At 47.0% G+C, this 19890-nt stretch overlaps 1 protein-coding gene and 1 pseudogene across 8 annotated transcripts in view; both read left to right on the top strand.

Annotated features, from left to right (window-relative positions):
* The window catches only part of FGL1 (fibrinogen like 1), a 170934-nt gene that overhangs the window by 53575 nt on the left and 97469 nt on the right, over positions 1-19890 (top strand). The window lies entirely within an intron of this gene.
* Positions 17321-18533, top strand: LOC141096803 (inorganic pyrophosphatase-like; annotated as a pseudogene).

The following is a 19890-nucleotide window of genomic DNA, read 5'->3' as shown; positions in this document are numbered from 1 at the left end:
GTGTGGGGGCTATCTATTCCTTTGGGGTCTGCTCTGGGGCAGTTAGTTTTCCCCTTTTCATGCTTCAGGCTTATTTAGTCCTCCGGCTGTGACAAAGCGTCTAGGAACATCGTAGGTACGCTCCACGGCTGCTGCTAGTTGTGTGGTAGGATCAGGGATCTGCAATCTGCATAGTTACCAACCTCTCTGGTTTTCTGTGACTTAGCTTGTTTTGCTTTTTTCTCCTCGGGGAACCATTCAGAACAGCTATCCTCTCTGTGTATGACTCATTGTCTGTGATCCGACTACTCTCTGCTTGCCCCTCTTGTACCTTGCAGCTATCTCTGTGTAAGACTCATTGGCTACGTCCTGACTATCCTCGCTGTCTATGCCCCTTGGTAACTTTGTCTCGCAGTTACCCTGCTAGGAGTTCTCTTACAGCTCCTAGCTCTCTGGAGTTTAGGCCACGCCCCTAGCGGTCACCTGCTTCAGGTCCTGCGGTTCTGAAGTACGCAACTACTCTGCTGCTGCCCGCTCCGCAGGGAACTTTGAGCACAGTTCGCTTTACTCAGGACACGTTCACTGGCTCAGTGAGCAAGTTCAGTGCGGTGTTCCTGACATTGAGGTTCCTCTTCCAATTCGGGAGGCAGAAAAGACCTAGAGAGCGCCGGCCTTGATGTTCTTGCTAGCAGGGCAAAAATGAAGAACAAAATTAAATTGAGCAAAGAACAGAGACCACCTGGCCTGACGAGGGTTCAGCCTTTGTGCAGACTGGAGATACGGCGAGATACTTATGGTCAGTGAAAATAACGACCTGTTGAACTGCTCCCTCGAGAAGATGACGCCACTCTTGCAGAGCCAACAAAATCAAAAGCGGGGGCAGCACAGATTTGATCTGAAGGGATCCAACCACGGCCTATACAAACAACGTAGTAGTATAAAGAAGAGAAAGGGATAGGCCACAAAAGGGGATCACCTCAGGGCATGGACTAGCTTAAAATCAATTCATTTTTATTGAACACAGATAGACAAGCACAAAACATATAAAAAACACATTAAAATAGTCACACATGTGACATATGCAGACAATGCAAGGCTTATAATAAAGCCAACTGCCTGAAGCAATTACTCCACAATATAGTAACCTAAATAGAAACCCTAGGATCATATAAACAGCATACCATTAAATACTGAGTGTATAAGGTACATTCAGTGCCCATACAAAAATCAGTTTGATTTCTGAATAAATATAAGCACATAGAAAATAGATTAAGGGCCCTATATGATAATACCCATAGTAATGGTTAGAGATAACTGCACAGCAGAGCACACATGGAGTGCAATCAGAATGTAAACATGTTACCAAGGATGGCTACCACCCCCATGTATAGTGCACAAAGTTTTAGAAATAGGCTTAAATGGCCAGCCTGCAAAGTATAATTAAGTCCACAGTATCAAGAACTAGGCACTATGAATAAACAATGTGGTAGAGCAGACACAGAGCACTTGAGAGTAGAATAAAAAATGGGCTAAGATAGCCACCCAGGAAAAAAGGCATAAATTAGTAATATCTACAAAGGGAACCCATGTGGAATAAAACCAGGCAGAGCTAGGACCCGATGCATGTTGCCAGCCTAAGTGGCTTTGTCAAGGGTTCTCACAGCTAGCTACCTGTGTCATTAAATAGGGTAGATGATTTATTGATAGAAGGCAGCTGTGCTCCAGCTTACCAGGGATGAATGTAAAGAAAACACCTGAAGTATCCATATGTGGTCAATGACCCATGGCAGCGGCGTGTAATGTCCGCAGGGACTGAGACATTAGACAGAGTGCGCAGGTGCCGGCATCTGCAGGACAGGAAACTCATTACGATGTATGAGGCTGTAGTACCTAGTCTCATTGCACAGGCGCCAGAGGCCAGATAAGGAGAGGCGCATCATACTAAACACAGCATTACTATGGTGACCAGTCACACTACACATGCGCCGATCACAGTGTAGTCAGCAGCGTTACTGTAGAAACCAAAGACTCTGTACTCACGCCGGTGGAAACTAAGTAGAAGGCGATTCAACGATCGGTACATAGCAGAGCTGTTGTAGCTCTAAACAGTTAAAGTACACAGGAGTGAATAGTAGCGTATGAACACACAGTGGAGCACCAAGAATGTTGATATATGTGAACAAAAAAAATATAGTTTACAAGCGCTATCCACACACTGAATCATTATTGAGCGTTATATATAATCATGTATAATATATAATCAGAAATAATTCAAAGCAATGAATGGATGATACAGAAACATTTTTGGAATTTTTTTAGGGCAACAATAAGCCAAAAAAGAAAATAGTGCAAATCACTAGCACATCGATCATAGCTGATGACACGTGGTGTACACGCAATACTTGTGCTATAGTAAATGAAAGGACACATGTCACAACCAAATGCTGTGGTATACAATACCACAGCACAGTTCACACCAGGAGGTGGCTATGCTCACCAGGCGCATACTAGTGCTGTTATGGTGCATATCATATATAATTGCTTGCAAGATAGGAGCAACAACTGCCACAGAAACAGGATACTATAATAATGCGGCGCGCATATAGTTATATTATGGTGACCAAAGAATCTGTGCTTATGCCACCAAAAGATGGAAAAAAAAAACATTTTGTCGCCGGGTGTGCGAAATTGGTATGACCCCAAACAAAAAAAATATATAAATTAGTATAGATGATGGCATATAAACACAGTGGGGCTCAATAGCTGCATGTGCAATTTTTAAAAACATTCCTACATGCTTCATCACTCCGGAAGGTACAAAGTAGTAAACAGTAAATGGTCAGAAGCACCCCCAAATCATCATTAGATAATAAATGCAGCTTGATGGCCAGTAACTCCCGATCTCCAATGGAATAATTTCTTTCAGAAGCGGAAAAAACCTTCGATAAGAAGCCACAAGTGACCATTCGCCCGGAGGAACACTTCTGGGTAAGAACCGCTCCTGCGCCTATGGAGGAGGCATCCACCTCGAGGAAGAACTGTTTATCTGCAATTGGTCAATGGAGCACGGGCGCAGAATAGACAGCTTTTGTCAGAGACAAATGCCTCCTCCTCTTCGGGAGACCAATACTTGGAGTTGGCGCCTTTTCGGGTCAGAGCAGAGATGGGGGCCACCCGAGATGAGAAATATTAAATAAATTGACGATAACCCCAGGAACCATTGTATCGCTTTAAGCCTGGTCGGGCGAGGCCATTTGAGGATAGAGGCTAACTTTTCAGGATCCATCCTCAGATCACTGGATGAGACAATGTAACCAAGGCATGGCAGAGAGGGTTGCTCGAAGACACACTTCTCAAACTTGGCGTACATCCTGTTGTTCCAGAGCCGCTGCAGAACCTGGCGGACGTCTCTTCGATATGTGGCCAAGTCTGGAGAGTAGATCAAGATGTCATCCAGGTAGACAAGAATACAGAATATCCCTAAAAATATAATTCACAAACTTTTGAAAAACAGCAGGAGCGTTGCTGAGCCCAAACGGCATAACCTGGTACTCAGTGTCCATCTTGAGTGTTGAAGGCCATCTTCCACTCGTCTCACTGGTGTATGCAAACCAGGTTGTAGGTGCCTCTGAGATCCATTTTGGTGAAAATCTTGACCCTCTGAGACGGTCAAACAACTCCGAAATATATGGCAACGGGTATCGGTTCTTTACTGTGATCTGGTTCAAACCTCTATAGTCAATACAGGGCCGTAGAGATCCATCCTTCTTCACGAAGAAGAAACCCCCGTCCACTGGAGAAGACAACTTCTAGATGAATGCTCTAGCCAAGTTCTCCTTGATGTACTCCGACATAGCTTGAGTCTCCACCTGGGATAAAGGATAGGTTCGACCCCGAGGAGGAGTCGTCCCAGGGAGCAGGTCAATGGGGCAGTCATACGGCCTGTGGGGTGGTAGTGTCTCCGCTTCCTTCTTATCGAAGTCATCAGAGAAAGACCAGTAGGAAGATGGTGTTAACCCCGCAGACTAGATGGCACCACAGGACAGCGGACTGGACGGACGGAAGGGAGACATCTGTTAAAACAGGAATCTCCCCAGCACAGAATCTCACCGGTCATCCAATTCAACACGGACTCGTGTGCTTGAAGCCAGGGTAAACCTAAGAGCAAGGAGTGAGACAAACCTTGCAATACATGAAAACAGATTCTCTCTGAGTGTATCAAACCTACCCGTAGTTCCACTGGTGAAGTCTGGTAACGAACGGGCTCGGTCAGGGCTTTGCCATCCATGGAGGTCACCTGTACAGGGTACTAGAGGCATTGGACAGGAATCCGGTAACGATCCACCATGACTTGTTGAATGAAATTCACGGCGGACCCGTAGTCCAGGTAACCTGACTCAGAAAAATTGACAGTGCCGAAGGACAGTGACACGGTAGTCGTCAGCAGAGAAGGATAGGAACAATCCTCACATAGTGAAGCCTCTCTGTTGTGAGCTCATTTTGTCGTTCACCTTTGATGTCCGATGAACTTCCTCTGTTGATGAAAGGAGGTAGTGAAACTGATTTGGATGGGAGAGACCTGTCACACCTGAACAGGTGGATTGGGATTGGACATCCGGAATCTCTGAGTGGATATAAGGCAGCCGACGCCCTGTAGGGTTGCTGGTGAGTTCTCTGCTCCGAGCTCTGGCCTCCAGTTCAGTTCCTGTCTTCTAAAGCTAAGTTTTGCTCTGTTATTGTTCCATGAGATTTTGTCTGAATTGCTTAGTTTTGTGTTCAGCCAGCCCCAGCTGGGGCTCTGCTGAATTTCCATTTTTGTCCCTGATCGGTTAAATCTCTTTTGCTCTGTCTTCAGAATATATCGTAGTGCTGATACAGGGATTTTGAAGTCTAGTGACTTCAGGGCCGTTTTTCCTATCAGACGTGTTGGGACATTTTTGGTAGGGTTTTTGCGGATTGCAGCCAGCATCTTTTCTGTCCTTTCCTATCTAGTTAGTTGGGCCCCATCGTTTGCTCTGCCTGTCTTTCTGTCTGTGTTTGTGTTTTCATCTGTTTTCACTGACAATACATGTTGGGGGCTGTCTATTGCTTTGGGGTCTGCTCTGGGGCATTTTAGATTTCCCCTTTCTTTAGGCTTATTTAGTTCTCCGGCTGTGAAGAGGCGTCTAGGACCACCGTAGGAACACTCCACGGCTACTGTTAGTTGTGAATAGGATCAGGGGTCTGCAATCCGCTAGCTACCAACCTCTCCGGTTTTCTGGACTTAGCTTGCATTTTTATTTTTTCCTCCTCCGGTGACTCATTCATAACACCTCTCCTACCGACCCTAGGCTCTGGAGTTTTCCGGCCTCTCCTGACAAAAGCGGATCAAATACTCAGAACTGCCACAGTAGAAACATCTTCCCTCCGAGCGGCGCTCCTCCTGGCAATGCTTGGCAAAGCTCACTCTGTCTAGCAGCATAAGCTCTGGGGAAAAAGCAGAGTTCTGAGAAACAACCGACCTCTGGGAGCTAGGAACCAGGCGGCAAGGTCTTTTCTTCCACTTAGCCTCCTTGGAGCGTTCTTGAAATCGGAGCTCAATCCGGGTCGCCAAGGATATCAGATCATCCCGGCCTGCCAGTTTGTCCTTGATCCTACCAGACAGACCTTCCCAGAAGGCGGCCACCAACGCCTCGTCATTCCAGGACAACTCGGAGGAAAGGGTGCAGAACCGAACAGCGTACTGGGCCACTGTGAGATCTTCGTGGCGAAGACGAAAAAGAGAAGAAGCTGTTGAAGCAGTACAGCCTGGTTCGTGAAAGGTCCTTCAGAAGGCTCTGAGGAAGGACTGGAGATCGTTGACTAGCGGATCTCCTCTCTCCCATAAAGGGTTCAGCCAGGCGAGAGCCTCTCCTGCGAGGTGAGACATCATGAAGGCTACCTTAGCCCCATCGGAATCAAACAGATGGCCCAACAGTTCAAAGTGCAGCAAGAACAGATTATTGTACCCCCGACACTGCGTAGAATCTCCGTTGAAGCGAGTGGGAGCCACCAGATGAGGTCCTTTACCAGAGACCAAGCCGGGTGTCTGGAGGCCTACAGCTGTGACGGTCACAGCCTGGACAGAGGCGGATGAGACCGTAGATGTCGCAGAGTCCACGCGAGCAGACAAGTTCTGCAGATATGTCATAATCTTCTCAGGCAGGTGACTTCCTGATATAAATCTACGTCCAGTGGTGGTTGGGAGCCAGCGGGTTCCATGGCTAATCCAACCATTAAAATGCAATAACGGGCAATCAAAAGATCGCACCTATACCAAAATGGTATCAATAAACACGACAGCTCGGCGCGCAAAACGTAAGCCCTCAACCATTACCAGATCCTGAAAAATGGAGCCGCTACGGGCCTTGGAAATTGGCAGGTTTTTTGGGGGGTTTTTTTTTAGAAATTTTAGAATTTTTTTTTCCCCAATTAAATAAAAAAGTCTCTGGTGGGTGAGAAAGCAACTTCTCTTGCTATATGCAAACATAGTCTGTATTTTGGGGGTTGTGTTTCTCCTCATTTGCATGTTACTAACCTGATTTTTATGTGCATTCCGATTATATTGTGCACTACCATTGAGATGCACAATCTTAAATTTTTTGATTTAAGGATAAAGTGTGCACTGGCCTGTGGAGATATTAACCAGTGTTTAGCCTTATTGTGATTACCGTATGTGCACTTATAACTTTGTTTATTGTGGCCATATGAAAATTATTATTTACTACATGAATAACATAATAATCAGTACCCTGGTTTAATGTAACATCCCCTGTCTTCTCACCATTTTATGTGTCTGTTTGAATTTTTTAATATTTATTCTAATAGAGGTTATTAATTTTATCTTTTGTGGCAATACTCGCCCTAGCATTTTTTTCTTCTATGGTGTATATGTAAATTACAATGCTGTATGGTCCAATATACATACCTACCAGAAGCAAAATTACAGTTCTTTGATGTTAAATAAAAAAGAACCTAGACATGTTTGGTATCTGTGAACTCGTAATGACCTGGAGAATTATAATGGCAGGTCAGTTGTAGCAAAAGCAAAACAAAAAACAATTGTGGAATTGCACTTTTATTTTAAACTGTTTTTATTAAATTAAGTAATTGCACTTTTAATTGCAACTTCACCTCACTTAGAATATTTCCCGTTTTCCAGTACACTATATGGCAAAACCAATGGTGTCACTAAAATGTACAACTCGTCCCGCAAAAAAAAACAAGTCCTCACATGGCCATATTGACAGAAAAAAAAAACCTTATGACTCTACGAAGAACTGGAGCAAAAAACAGAACACACAAAAATGGAAAAACCCAAGGTGGCGAAAGGGTTAAATTATGCTATAGGGATATTTACATTTTATAACCCTCTTTGCTTCACTAGCACTTTATAAAAATGAATATGTAATTCTTTTTCCACTCACTAGGTGGTGCTATTCTTTTAAATGAATTTACCTGCATTTCTTAGGCCTCTTTCACACATCAGGTTTTCGCCGTCAGGCGCGATCCGGCACTTTTGACAAAAACCGGATCCGGCGAAATGCAATACCGGATCCGGTTTCCCCCCCATTGACTTGCATTAGAGCCGGATCGAGCCGGATGGCCATGCGTTTCATCCGGTTTTCGCCGGATCCGGCAATGTGTCGCGATCCGGCGTCTGGAAAGAACGGCTACTGTAACGTTTTTTGTCTCCGGCGAAAAAGCCGGTCACGCCGGATCCGGCGTGACCGGCTTTTTCACACAATGAAAGCCTATGAGCGCCGCAATGCGCCGGATCCGGCGACAGCCGGATCCAGTGGCCGGATCCGTTTTTTTTGGTCTGAGCATGCTCAGTAGCTCTACCCACAAGACACATATATAAAAGCATGACAGTGGGACCCTCAGCCACACCCAACATGCCACCCAAGACAGCAACCAGGCGCAGGAGAAGGCAGGAGACCACTGCAGCAGCACCATCAGCACCACCACCACCCCAAATGGAGCAGCATGCTGAACAACGGGAGGGGAGTCCAGCAGCAGATGAGAGACGGTAATTATCAAATCCCCCATTCCTCCAAACTAGGGCCATGGAATATCAAGATATTCATTGGCCCTTTGTTTCTCTTTATTCAACAGCCGCCCAAGAGATGCAGCAACAGTGGCAGCACTGGCAGCAGCAGTAACACCACCCACAGGCATGGAGTCTGGCCAGCAGGAAGACAGCACATCTTCTGGGAGCCCTCCCTCGCATCGTCAGCGTTTGACGGTAAGTTTTTATTTCCAAAATCCATCATCTCTGTAATATATGTCTATACATTGCCTTTTATTTCAAAACAGGAATCACAAGATGAAGAGGAGCTCCCAGAAGAAGGAGGAAGGGGTGGACAGACACCTGGAGTGGGCTCACAATTGGTAAGTTTTTTGCATCAAACGCAGAAACACAACATCACACTACACACAACACATAGAAAACAATGTTCTGCAGACCACACACAGCAAACAAATGCCTACATCCAAACACATAAATTTTTTTCTTTTCTTCTCTAGTCTTCCCAAACTGGTGCTCGGCCAAGAGGTCCTCGCAGTGCCTCCCAGGGTCGTCGGCGACAGCAACGCGGCGGTCACCAGCGTGTAAGTATAATATTTTAAGTGAAATTTTGATACACTTTTTATTTCATGTCTTAAGTGTGGTGACTAATTTTGCTATTTTTCTCTTTTACTTTAACAGCCATCACAGCGTGCTCCCGACTCAGACGGTGAGGATGGAGGAATTGATGTGGACCACCTCATCGATCTCGTCAGAGAAAGGGAGCCGCTATGGAATATGGCTGACCGCCGCCATGCTGACCTGATCGTTACCCGACGACTCTGGGAGGAAATCTGTTTGCTCCTTGTGGACCGCTGGGAGGACTTCGATGCTCGGGCCCAGATTAAAGAGCGTAAGTATATACAGTACCGGTTGCTTGATGTAAACCAGTGTTTCCCGAACTCCAGTCCTCGTGGTCCCCACGGATCATGTGTTCAGGATTTCTATTTACTATGGAAATCCTGAAAACATGACCCCTGGGGACCATGAGGACTGGAGTTTGGGAAACACTGATGTTGTATACTAACCACTTTGTCCTTTCTCGTTTCAGGGGACAGAATTGTGAAGCGGTGGTGGTCTGTGAGGGATCGTTTCAAGAAGGAGTTCAATAAAGAGATGCGGGCCCCGAGTGGATCTGGAGGACGCAGGAGCAAGTACAAGTACGCACGAGCCCTGTCGTTCCTCCGGGATACAATGGTCACCAGAAGGTAAATATTACACACCACATGTGAAAAAAAATGTTTAGATGTAACAATTTTTTTTCAGCCAGGGCCATGCCATGTCACTATTTTAATTGTTTTTTTTTCTCTTTATTCCACAGCACGGTGAGCAGCACTCGGGAGCCTGCACGATTGGACCCTTCTGAGGTGATCCCTGAGGAGACCGGCACCGAGGGACACTTCGACCGCCCCGGTACATCTGCACCTTCCCAGCCTTCCCACACATTCGACCCATCTGTCCCATCCACCAGCACAGGAGCATCGTGGCCGCCTACATTACATGAAGCTGCTGGTGAGGAGATCGCTTTCCCTTTACCCCACCCTTCTGCCCCTGCCACCTCTAGTACACCTGCGGGTACTGGGCGGCAGCGGCAGAGGGGTCAGGAAAAGACTTATGCTCCAGAGTTCTTGCATCTGAATGCATCTTTCCAGAACTGTCTAAAAGTCTTGTCAGAGCAAATCTCCGCAGGCTTTCAGCAGATCAACTCCAGCATTCTGGAGGTGAAGACACTTCTACAAACCATGCATTCAGAAGCAAGATCTTCGCCAAACCACACCTTTTTCAGGTCTGTTGTGGAGCACATGGAAACGCTCTCTCCTACCCAGCAGATGCATGTAATGCATTCATGCCACGGTGCTCTCCAGCACGTTACCTCCCAACCTCCTCCTCCCACCCCAGTAGTTCCTCCACCTGCACCCCCTCCAGCCACTTTCCATCCTCCCCCTCCTATTACATACCAGCCACCTCTCCAGCACCAGCCACCTCCCCAGCACCAGCCACCTCCCCAGCACCAGCCACCTCCCTAGCACCAGCCACCTCCCCAGCACCAGCCACCTCCCCAGCACCAGCCACCTCCCCAGCACCAGCCACCTCCCCAGCACCAGCCACCTCCCCAGTACCAGCAACCTCCCCAGTACCAGACATCTCCCCACTTCCAGCAACCTGCCCCGTACCAAACTCCTTCCCCCGTACCAAACTCCTTCCCCATACAACTTGCCATCAACATCATCTGCTCCTACAGTCCCTGCCCAACCCTCCACTCCACCGCCCACCACCTCTTCTGCCTCCCACATGTCCACCCATTCTGTAGCTTTTTCCACACCTTCACCTCTAACTGTTCCTTCCCCACCACGATCCCAGTCCTCTCTCCACACTCCCAGTGTCGAAGTGTCCCGCAGCCCCTCCAGCAGTATTTCCACCCCACACTACACAGATTTATAATGTGTTTTTTAATAAAAATGCCCATTGGGTTTAAAACCTTTATTAAAAAAGTTTTTTGCACATTAAAAACATTTTACAAAAAAAAAAATATTTTAAATAAAAGTTAAATTATCGTTTCACAATGGTTGTCTGTCATTTCTTTCTGCGGCGAACCATGTGTAAAAAAAAGGTTAAATACAGGGTATTTAAAAGGTAAAAAGGTATTCAAAACCAGGTATATAACTGTGGGTAAATTTTAGCTTTTTGCCACAGTTGTGTTCCTGGTTGTGTTTGAAGCAAAGTATTTCACCTAAAAAGTTGTGTTTATTGTTGGTGATTTCCTAACAATGTACACAACTTTTGTTAAAAGGTGAAATACTTTGCATAAAACACAACCAGGTACACACCTGTGGCCTAAAGGTAAAAATATTAAGACCATGACAAGATAGCCAACTTTGGTTGGCAAAGGTATATACTGTTGGTACAGAAGGTACCCAAGTTTGGTTAAGGGCACAAATCTTTCACACTCTGTCATCCTGCCAGTGTACTCTGCCTTGAGGTGACATAAAGTATAGTGCAAAATTGTCCCTCATTACTGAAACCGTCACAGAACTTCTAGTGGTAATGTCATGGTAATCTTGCAAGGTGGTTTCTTCAGAGGTGTCCTCAATGGAAATGGGTTCCTTGCAGAAAACAAAATTGTGGAGTACCACGCAAGCTTTGATCACCTCGTCCACAGTTTCTGTCTTGAGGTTGATCGCAGTCAATAGGACCCGCCATTTGGCTGTCAGAATACCAAAGGTACATTCAACCATTCTTCTTGCTCTTGTGAGGCGGTAATTAAAAATGCGTTTTGTTCTTGTCAATCCTCTGCTAGAGTATGGTTTCAAAAGGTGTTCTGACAGCTGGAAGGCTTCATCCCCTACACAGACAAATGGCATAGGTGGACCAGATGTTTGCGGCAGCGGTCTAGGGGGTGGGAACTGGAAGGTGTTTCCATACAGTTTACGCCCCATGGCAGACAGTTTGAAAACTTGAGAGTCATTGGAGCGGCCATAGGCTCCAATATCAATAGCAATAAATTTGTATTCCGCGTCAGCGATGGCCATGAGGACAATTGAAAAATATTTCTTGTAATTGAAATATTCCGATCCCGATCCGGCTGGCTTTACAATGCGGATATGTTTCCCGTCCACAGCGCCCAAGCAGTTCGGAAACTGACATATCTGTTGAAACTTTTCTGAAATTTCAATCCACCTCTCTGTTGTGGGCTCTGGTAAAAACTCTTCAGCTAAGGAGTCCCACAGTGCACGGCATGTATACTTCACTATTCCAGATATGGTGGAAATCCCGAGTCTGTACTGGAAATGCAGTGACGAAAGGGATTCTCCAGTTGCAAGAAATCTGTGGGGAATTAAAAAACAATCAATTAGTTTAAAATCACAGCATTACATACCAAAACTCAGCTATAACACTTGGAGATACAAACTACCACCAACAAGATTGCAGTGAAAGTGTGCTCTGATGCGAGCATATCCAATAAATGTGGCTTACCTTAAAGTCACCATCAGACGCTCTGCGGGTGAAACAGAGAAACGGCAATAGGTGTCCTCTTTTCTTATGAGGTGTGCAATGCGCTCCACCAAGTAATCAAAATTCTCCATTTTCATCCGAACATATCCAAAAAATTTATCCGGGTTTCGTCTAAGGTCCATGCAGAGTGTAGAATAGACCCCACGCGTCATTCTCTTGGCTGTGATGGGGTGGATCCACAAACGTCGTCTACGATGCCTGATGCGCTGCTGTCTCGCTCTCTCCTTCTCCAGAACAATTACCCTCAAACGATTCGCCTCCGCTGTAAAATCCGCCAAATTCTTCAAAATATTTCCAATCACAACATCCATCTTCGTCAGTAACTTGCTCTTCTCTCCAACCTGCACTTTCTCCTCTACAACCTGTCAAAGAAGGGCTGTAGGAACACGCTATATATAGTTTTTCAGTAGCCAATCCCGTTCGGAAGGCCACAAGGGGCGATTTTAAAAACCGGATCCGGCGTTATCCGTCGAAAAACGGAACAAAAACCGGATGAGACGGATCCGGTTTTGTCTGTCAAGAACAAGACGGATCCGTCACATCCGGTTTTGCGAAATATTTGCCGGATCCGGCGCTCCGGCACGACGCCGGATCGCGCCTGACGCTGAAAACCTGATGTGTGAAAGTAGCCTTACTATTGGATTATCTAGATGTATAATAATTTCAAACCAAGTGGCAAGATAATGTTCTATAAATAATAATATTCATACATGATATTTATATTGTCTCTGCCCTATAATATTGAGTTTCTAACTTTATCAATATACCGTTAGGTGGTTCACTCTTCCTTGGTTTTCTTGGGGGACAAATATGCCTGGAAGGGACCCAGAATGGACTGACATAGCGACCTGGTAGGGGCCCAGGATGGGGGACATAACTATATAATGAAGAGGGGCGAATACGTATGTCTTAATAGGATTTAGAACGCTTCAGGGGCCCATCCATCTGACCAACATGCAATGGGGGAGCTCAGGTCCATATTTTGTCCCAGGGCCCATTGGACTATAGTTACGCAACTGCACATACTGTAGATGCTGAAACCTGCTCGACCATAAAGCAGAGCAACTTGTATGGAAAGTCTCCAATTAGTAGTGTCCCTTTTCACTGTGCAGCCTCACCAAAGAGCATGTGTTGGCTACTCGAGTTCTAAGTGAGCAGAGACCAAACAACATTAACAATCTGTAGTCCCAAACTGACGTCTGAAACTTGACTATTGCAAAATTAACTTAAATGGGAAACATGTGTTTGGGGCCGACCACGCCTGCATAATTGGGCCCAGGTGCCACTGTTCTTCTGTTAGATACCAGACCCGCATAGCAACCTTCTCCCAGGGGCAAGGGTGGGCTGTCCAATGTATGCGACACAATGTAAATGAAGCAATTTATAGCGCTCTGAACCATTTTTTGCCTTTCCAGATGCCCCTTGTTATTGCTTATGGTCACGTTAAATATTTTCACATCTTATATGTAAAGTTACAGTATACAAAAGGACCTGAGTAAATTATCATTTGCAGTCTGTCAGCTGATGGCTTGCACAGCTAGGGCATATATCTGCAGTCCTAGCATTAATATTAGATCATGCTGTATAGAGAGTGTGCTGATACTGTACATTGTCAATCTCTTTTCGAAAATTGTTCTTTCTCTGTATCAATCACAGACTACTACACTCATCTTTTTCATTGCTGCAGTTGTATAGAACATTACTGTAAAGGCCGGAGCAGAGAAAAAACCACCCCCTCCCCATCACGCGGTGTTAGCAGAGGCTGGCATGACAATGGGTTGGAGGGGGTGGGACATGGTTAGTGGGGTGGGGATATGCTAAAGGGGTTTTTATAGGGACCGTTAGGGGTGGGGGTACTTCAGTTTCCCGCTCCTAAGACGTGAACAGCAGTCCCCTTATCACCTTACTGCGCTTACCATGGCGTCGGTAGCGCTGCTCCTGGAGAGTCTTCGTTTGGCAGCAGAGTTGCAGCCACTGTCTGCAGATGCAAGTGGCTGCGATCATCGGCGGGGGAGCGAAGTCGGTAGCAGCGGTGTGCCCCCGGGAGCGGTGTTCCCTGTCGGGTGCGGCCTCCTGAACGGCTGTCTTCCGACGCAGCTCCCCGGAACTGGCGCAGGAGCCCCTCCGGGGACCCTCCAGACCGGGCGCAGGTTTGTCAGCATTCTATTATGCCACAGTCTGGGAGGAATCCGAGGGCCAGGCCGGGTCCAGCAGCGGTTAGCAGACCTCTGCCTCAGCCTGTTTTGGGGCGGAGCCTGCACACGCCAGGATATACGAGCCAGTGATGTGACGTGGGTCGTCATGGCGATGACCCAGTCGGGCAACCCGCCTCTACTACTGCACCAGACTTCGGGATTCTCCAGGATGTCCAGCCGGCGGGCAGTACCCCTGTACAACCAGGGCTGCTGGCCCTATTATTGACCCCGGGAGGACGCTCTACAACAACAGGAATTTTGTTGGACACCTCGCAGCCTCTGTGTCTGCTGGGTGGATCGGGCAGCGAGTTAGTGTCTGGGGGGTCACCCTTTCAGTTGCAGACTGCTGATCCAAGCGGGTTCTATGGAGAGGCCCCGTCCAGGATTGTGCGGCCTGCCAGGGCCATGACATCAGTATCGTCGGGATCTTCAGGATTCATACCGAAGATACTCGAGGGTCCATTGGACAGGAATGGCACAGCGGACGGACGTCTGGACGCGGGATCTACGTCTGGGGGGATCACAACTCCCTCGAAGCCCTGTGAGTATAATTCTATGTCTTGTCCATTTCCTCCACGGTTAATGTCTACAGTGATGGGGGGTAGTCAGGTAGTTGGGTGGGTAGTTTTGGGTCAGGGGGTGGGTGTTCAGTCAGATCCTGTGGGGGATGGGGTTAGAGAAATCCTGGGTAATGAGAGGGATTTGCTGACACGTTTGGAAGGCAGTAGATTGACTCCGGGGTATCTGGCTGCGTGGGTGGGCTTGCAGTCTTTGAGGCATAGTTCTTCGGGTGTGGGTTCAGTTGTGCCTAGCCGAATTAATGATCTGGTGTCGGTGTCAGTGCAGACGGAAAAGGAAAAGGAGTGTAGGGTTTATTTAGACGATAGGGCGCATGGGGAGGCTTACGTTTGTTTTGAGGGTCCGCTTGGGGCTCATCTTAAGAAGGAAGTGCCGGAAAAAATCTGGAAGGACGAATATGTGGAGAATTTTTCCCTGCTTCCTATGGAGAAGTTTAACTTGGATAAAAGTAAAAAAGATAATAGTAAGAAAGAGGAAGATGAGAAATGGAGGTGGCGCCTGATCCCTCAGACATTTGTCAATTGGCTCCAGGCGTCTGCTATTTTGGCAAGTGTTATAGGGGAAAAGGCGCAAGAGAATTGCTCTCTTCTGTTCTTGCTATATGGACTCAATTGGGGCGGACCATAGGGTTTATGGGGGTCAAGCATGGCTCCGTTATGACAAACAGTTTTGGCAGAGGAAAGCTATTTATCTAGCGATTCGGTGAGATCAGAAGGATATAGGATTGTGGTTGCGGGTTATGGCGCCAACTAGGTTTGGCCAATCCTTTCAAGGGGGGGCAGGGTTGCCAGTCCACGACCCAGGGGAGTTCCCAAGGGGCTGTAGGGCAGTCGGGGCAGTCAGGAGTCCAGAAGCCCAGATTATGCTGACAGTTTAAAGAAAGCCAGTGTAAATTTGGAACCAGCTGCAAGTTCAAGCATCTTTGCTCTCACTGCAGTGGTTCCTCCCATGGCACCGCCAAGTGTTTCCATGTCCCTTATCTAATTAGGTTTCCGGATAAGGGGTATGGCTCAGCCATTGAGGTTAGATTTTAGGGATGGTTTCAAAATTCCTGCTCCGCCTTTTGAGATACCCCAGTGTTATGATTCGGTCACCGAGGAGGATTACCGGGGAATTAGCTAAGCAACCTGGAAACCAGAAAGGTTGGTAACTTAGCGGATTGCAGACCCCTAAACCTAACAACACAACTAGCATTAGCCGTGGGACATGCCTACAATGCCCTAGACACCTCTGCACAGCCAAAGAGTTAACTAAGCCTAAAGCAAGAAAGAGGTAAGCTAAACTGCCCCGGAGTAGAACCCCAAAGGAATAGCTAGCCCCCAAACATATATTGTTGGTGAGACAAGATGAGGCACAAACGCAGGCAGAAAATAGAGTGAGCAAATGAAGGGGCCCAAACTGTCTAGCTAGGACAGGACAGAAAAGATACTGTCTGCAATCACGCAAAAACCCTAAAAAATCCAACACGTCTGATATACAAAAACACTGAGGCCACACGACCTCTCCCCTGCTAGATCAGCATTCTGGTGTGAACTGGAAGCAAAGCAAAAGATACTAATATAACAGGGGACTGAACAGAATGACATAAGCTGTGACATGTGAGCGGGGTCCAGCACAAAACCCAGCAGGGAATAATGCTGGACCCACACAGCAAAGCAGAAAGCAGAGAAAGGCAAAAACGATAGCAAATGCAAAAGATTCAGCAAACAAATAACTTATCTGAATGATGCAAAACCAAGGAGGGGAAAAAGCAGACTTCACAATGCACAGGAAGACAAATAAATCACCAGCAGCAACTGAAGGAAGCTTGCTCATTTAAACACTCCCAGTCAGTAACCCCTGACTTCCAATCATCGTCTTCAGGTGATAGACTTCTGTCAATACGATCAGCTCCACTAGCCGCTGTAACCACCAGAGGGAGCCCCGACTCAGAAGTCCGATCAAGAGAGTTCACAACACCCCAGGTTCTTAAGAATCTTAGGTCGGTGGAGCAGTATGCGGAGGTGGTTGCAGAGAAGTTGGGCAAGGAGGTTCCTTTGGCCCGGATGTCAGGACCATTTAGTGTTCCTCCGTTTGATGATTTAGTTGTTTCACGCTTGGGAGTTGTTCCTAAGAAGGAGCCGAATAAATTTCAGCTTATTCTTCATTTGTCTTATCCTCCCTTGTAGGAGGTCGGTGAATGACGAGATTGATCCGGAGCTTTGCTCCATGGTTTATACGTCATTTGATGAAGTGGCACGTTGGGTTCGGAGTAGTGGGAGGGGGGCACTTCTGGCAAAAACGGACATGGAGTTTGCTCTCTATCTTGTTCGTTCTTTGAGGCATTCAGGGCTTCTCTGGAATGGGTTGTTGTGATGTGTCTGGTTTCGATTCGCTGATACATTATTTGGATGATTTTTTTTGTGTATCGGCCCTGGTCATTCCAGCTGCTGTGAAACCATTCTGAGGGCAGTTAAGTGGGTGGCAGAGCGCCGCCGGGCCTGTCCTCACTGTGCCTAACGTCAGCCGGAGCAGACTGCAGAGGATCGGCACCATGGCATTCAGCATCGAGTACAGGGCCAAGGCCAACAGCCTTGAGTACCGGATCTTCTTCAAAGACTGCAAGGGACATTACATCTCTCCATTTCACGATATCCCTCTGCTGATGAAAAAAATGGAATATTCAACATGGTCGTAGAAGTGCCACGCTGGACTAATGCAAAGATGGAGATTGCCACAAAAGACCTATTGAATCCCATCAAACAAGATGTGAAAAAAGGCAAGCTCCGGTACGTGGCCAATGTGTTCGCTCACAAGGGCTATATCTGGAATTATGGCGCCCTCCCACAGACTTGGGAAAATCCATCTCACGTTGATGTGAGCACCGGATTTGGGGGTGATAACGACCCTATTGACGTATGCCACATTGGGACCAAGGTTTGTGAAAGAGGAGAGGTGATTAAGGTCAAGATTCTTGGCACCTTGGCATTGATCGATGAAGGAGAAACCGACTGGAAATTAATAGTGATCAATGTTGAAGACCCTGAGGCTGCACTTTAGAATGATATTGAGGATGTCAGGAGACAGAAACCCAATTATCTGGAATCCACTGTCGACTGGTTTCGAAGGTACAAGGTTCCTGATGGAGAGCCAGAGAACCGGTTCGCCTTTGATGCTGAATTTAAGAATAAGGATTTTGCTATAGAAGTGATCAAATGTACCCATGCTCACTGGAAGGAGCTAGTGACCAAAAATACGGATGGCGGAGAAATTAACTGCACTAACACCACGGTATATGAAAGCCCCTTCATTTGTAAGCCAGTCGAAGCTCAAGCCATTGTAGAATCGACACCTCCATGTGGACCTGCTGGACCCATCCCAGTAGATGTGGAGAAGTGGTACTATTATCAGAAGAACTAATTAACAGGTGGAGACCTCTTGCTATTATTGCATGCCTTTCTCTATGCGATTTTGATCTGCACCATAGAGATCATATCGACAGAACAGACACGGACATGTAAACAGAAGCCACGGTAACCCTGTCAAGCACTGGACCATCCTATGTAGTGCGGAGTGATGGATCTGATGAGCTGCTACAGCCACAAATGGGTTACTGTCAACGGCACCGACATTATCTTCATTGTGCAACAGCAATTTAGACTTCGGTTTAGCTCTCGCTAGTTTCATTCTGAGGGCAGTTAAGTGGGTGGCAGAGCGTTTTGGGGTACCACTAGATCCGGGGGAAACGGAAGGGTCCTGTACAAGCCTTTCTTTTTAGGGCATCATGATTGATTCTGTTAATTGGAAGTTCAGATTGTTGGAGGAGAAGGTTGTAATTTTGCAGGAAGAGGGGGCTCAGGCGAGGCGGCTTAAGAAGTTGTCTTTGCGGGAAGTTCAGTCGCTTCTCGGTAAGCTGAATTTTGTTTGCCGCGTTATCCCAATGGGGAGAGTTTTCTCTCATCGATTGGCTACCGCCACTGCGGGAGTTCGAGCTTTGCATCATTTCATTCAGCTATCTGGGGAACACAAAGCTGATATGGAGGTTTGGAATAGGTTTTTAGAGCAATATAACGGCCGTTCATTGCTTATGGAGGAGGAGGTGGGAAACGATTATTTGGATTTGTTTACGGATGCCTCAGGTGGGGTTGGTTTTGGGGCATACTTTAGAGGTCAGGTCTGGTCAAGAATATAGCGTTGTTGGAGATTTTTCCCTTCTGGTAGTCATGCATTTATGGAGGAGGGATTTTCAGGACAGGAAGGTACGTTTCAATTGCGATAACATGGTGTTAGTGTGTACGATTAATATCTTGACGGCATCTTCGCCTCCGGTGTTTCTTGTACTTCGGCAACTGGTTTTGACCTGCCTGTCTATAAATGCGTACGTTACGGCTTCTCATGTGCCAGGTGTAAAGAATTATATTGCTGACTCGCTGTCTTGTTCGCAGTTGTAGCGTTTTTGGTCGTTGGCCCCGGATGTGGAAGACAAGGGTTTTGAGTGCCCAGTGGAGCTTTGGAGCGTGGTCTTCGGGCTGCAGAATCTTTGATTAAATCGTCACTTAATGCCAGCACGTTTGCCGCTTACCAGTCGGTATGGTGTTCATGGAAAGGTTGGTTGGCGTCGTGTGCACTGTTGCGGATCAGGTTGGAGCTCTGTTGCTGTGGTTGAGTCAGGGGGCTGCAGAAGGTTGGTCATCGGCGAAGGGCTCGCAGATTACTGTGGCTTTGGCCTTTTGGCTTCAAGCTTCGGGGGTCAGAGGGATTTGCTAAGTGTTTTTGGTGAAACAGGCGTTGAAAGGATTTAGGAGAGGTGGTAGTCGGGGTGATTATAGGCGTCCTGTGTCATTTAACGTGTTGGAACAGCTGGGTGGGGTTTTGGATAAGATCTGTAGTTTGGCTTTTCAGGTAGGTCTTTTTCATTTGGCCATTTCACTTGCCTTCTTTGGAGCTTTAAGGGTGGGGAAGATTGTGTCTCCCAGTAAAAGTAGAGGGGGGGTCTTTTAGCCAGGGACGTGATGGTCACGAATGAGGGGTTGGAGTTCTGGATTAGGCGATCGAAAA

Source organism: Dendrobates tinctorius, unplaced genomic scaffold (genome assembly GCF_039654945.1).
Source record: "Dendrobates tinctorius isolate UK_male_01 unplaced genomic scaffold, ASM3965494v1 ptg000079l, whole genome shotgun sequence".
Classification (NCBI taxonomy): Eukaryota; Metazoa; Chordata; class Amphibia; order Anura; family Dendrobatidae; genus Dendrobates; species Dendrobates tinctorius.
The sequence above is the reverse complement of the archived record's forward strand: the minus strand, read 5'-3'. Positions and strand labels throughout refer to the sequence as shown.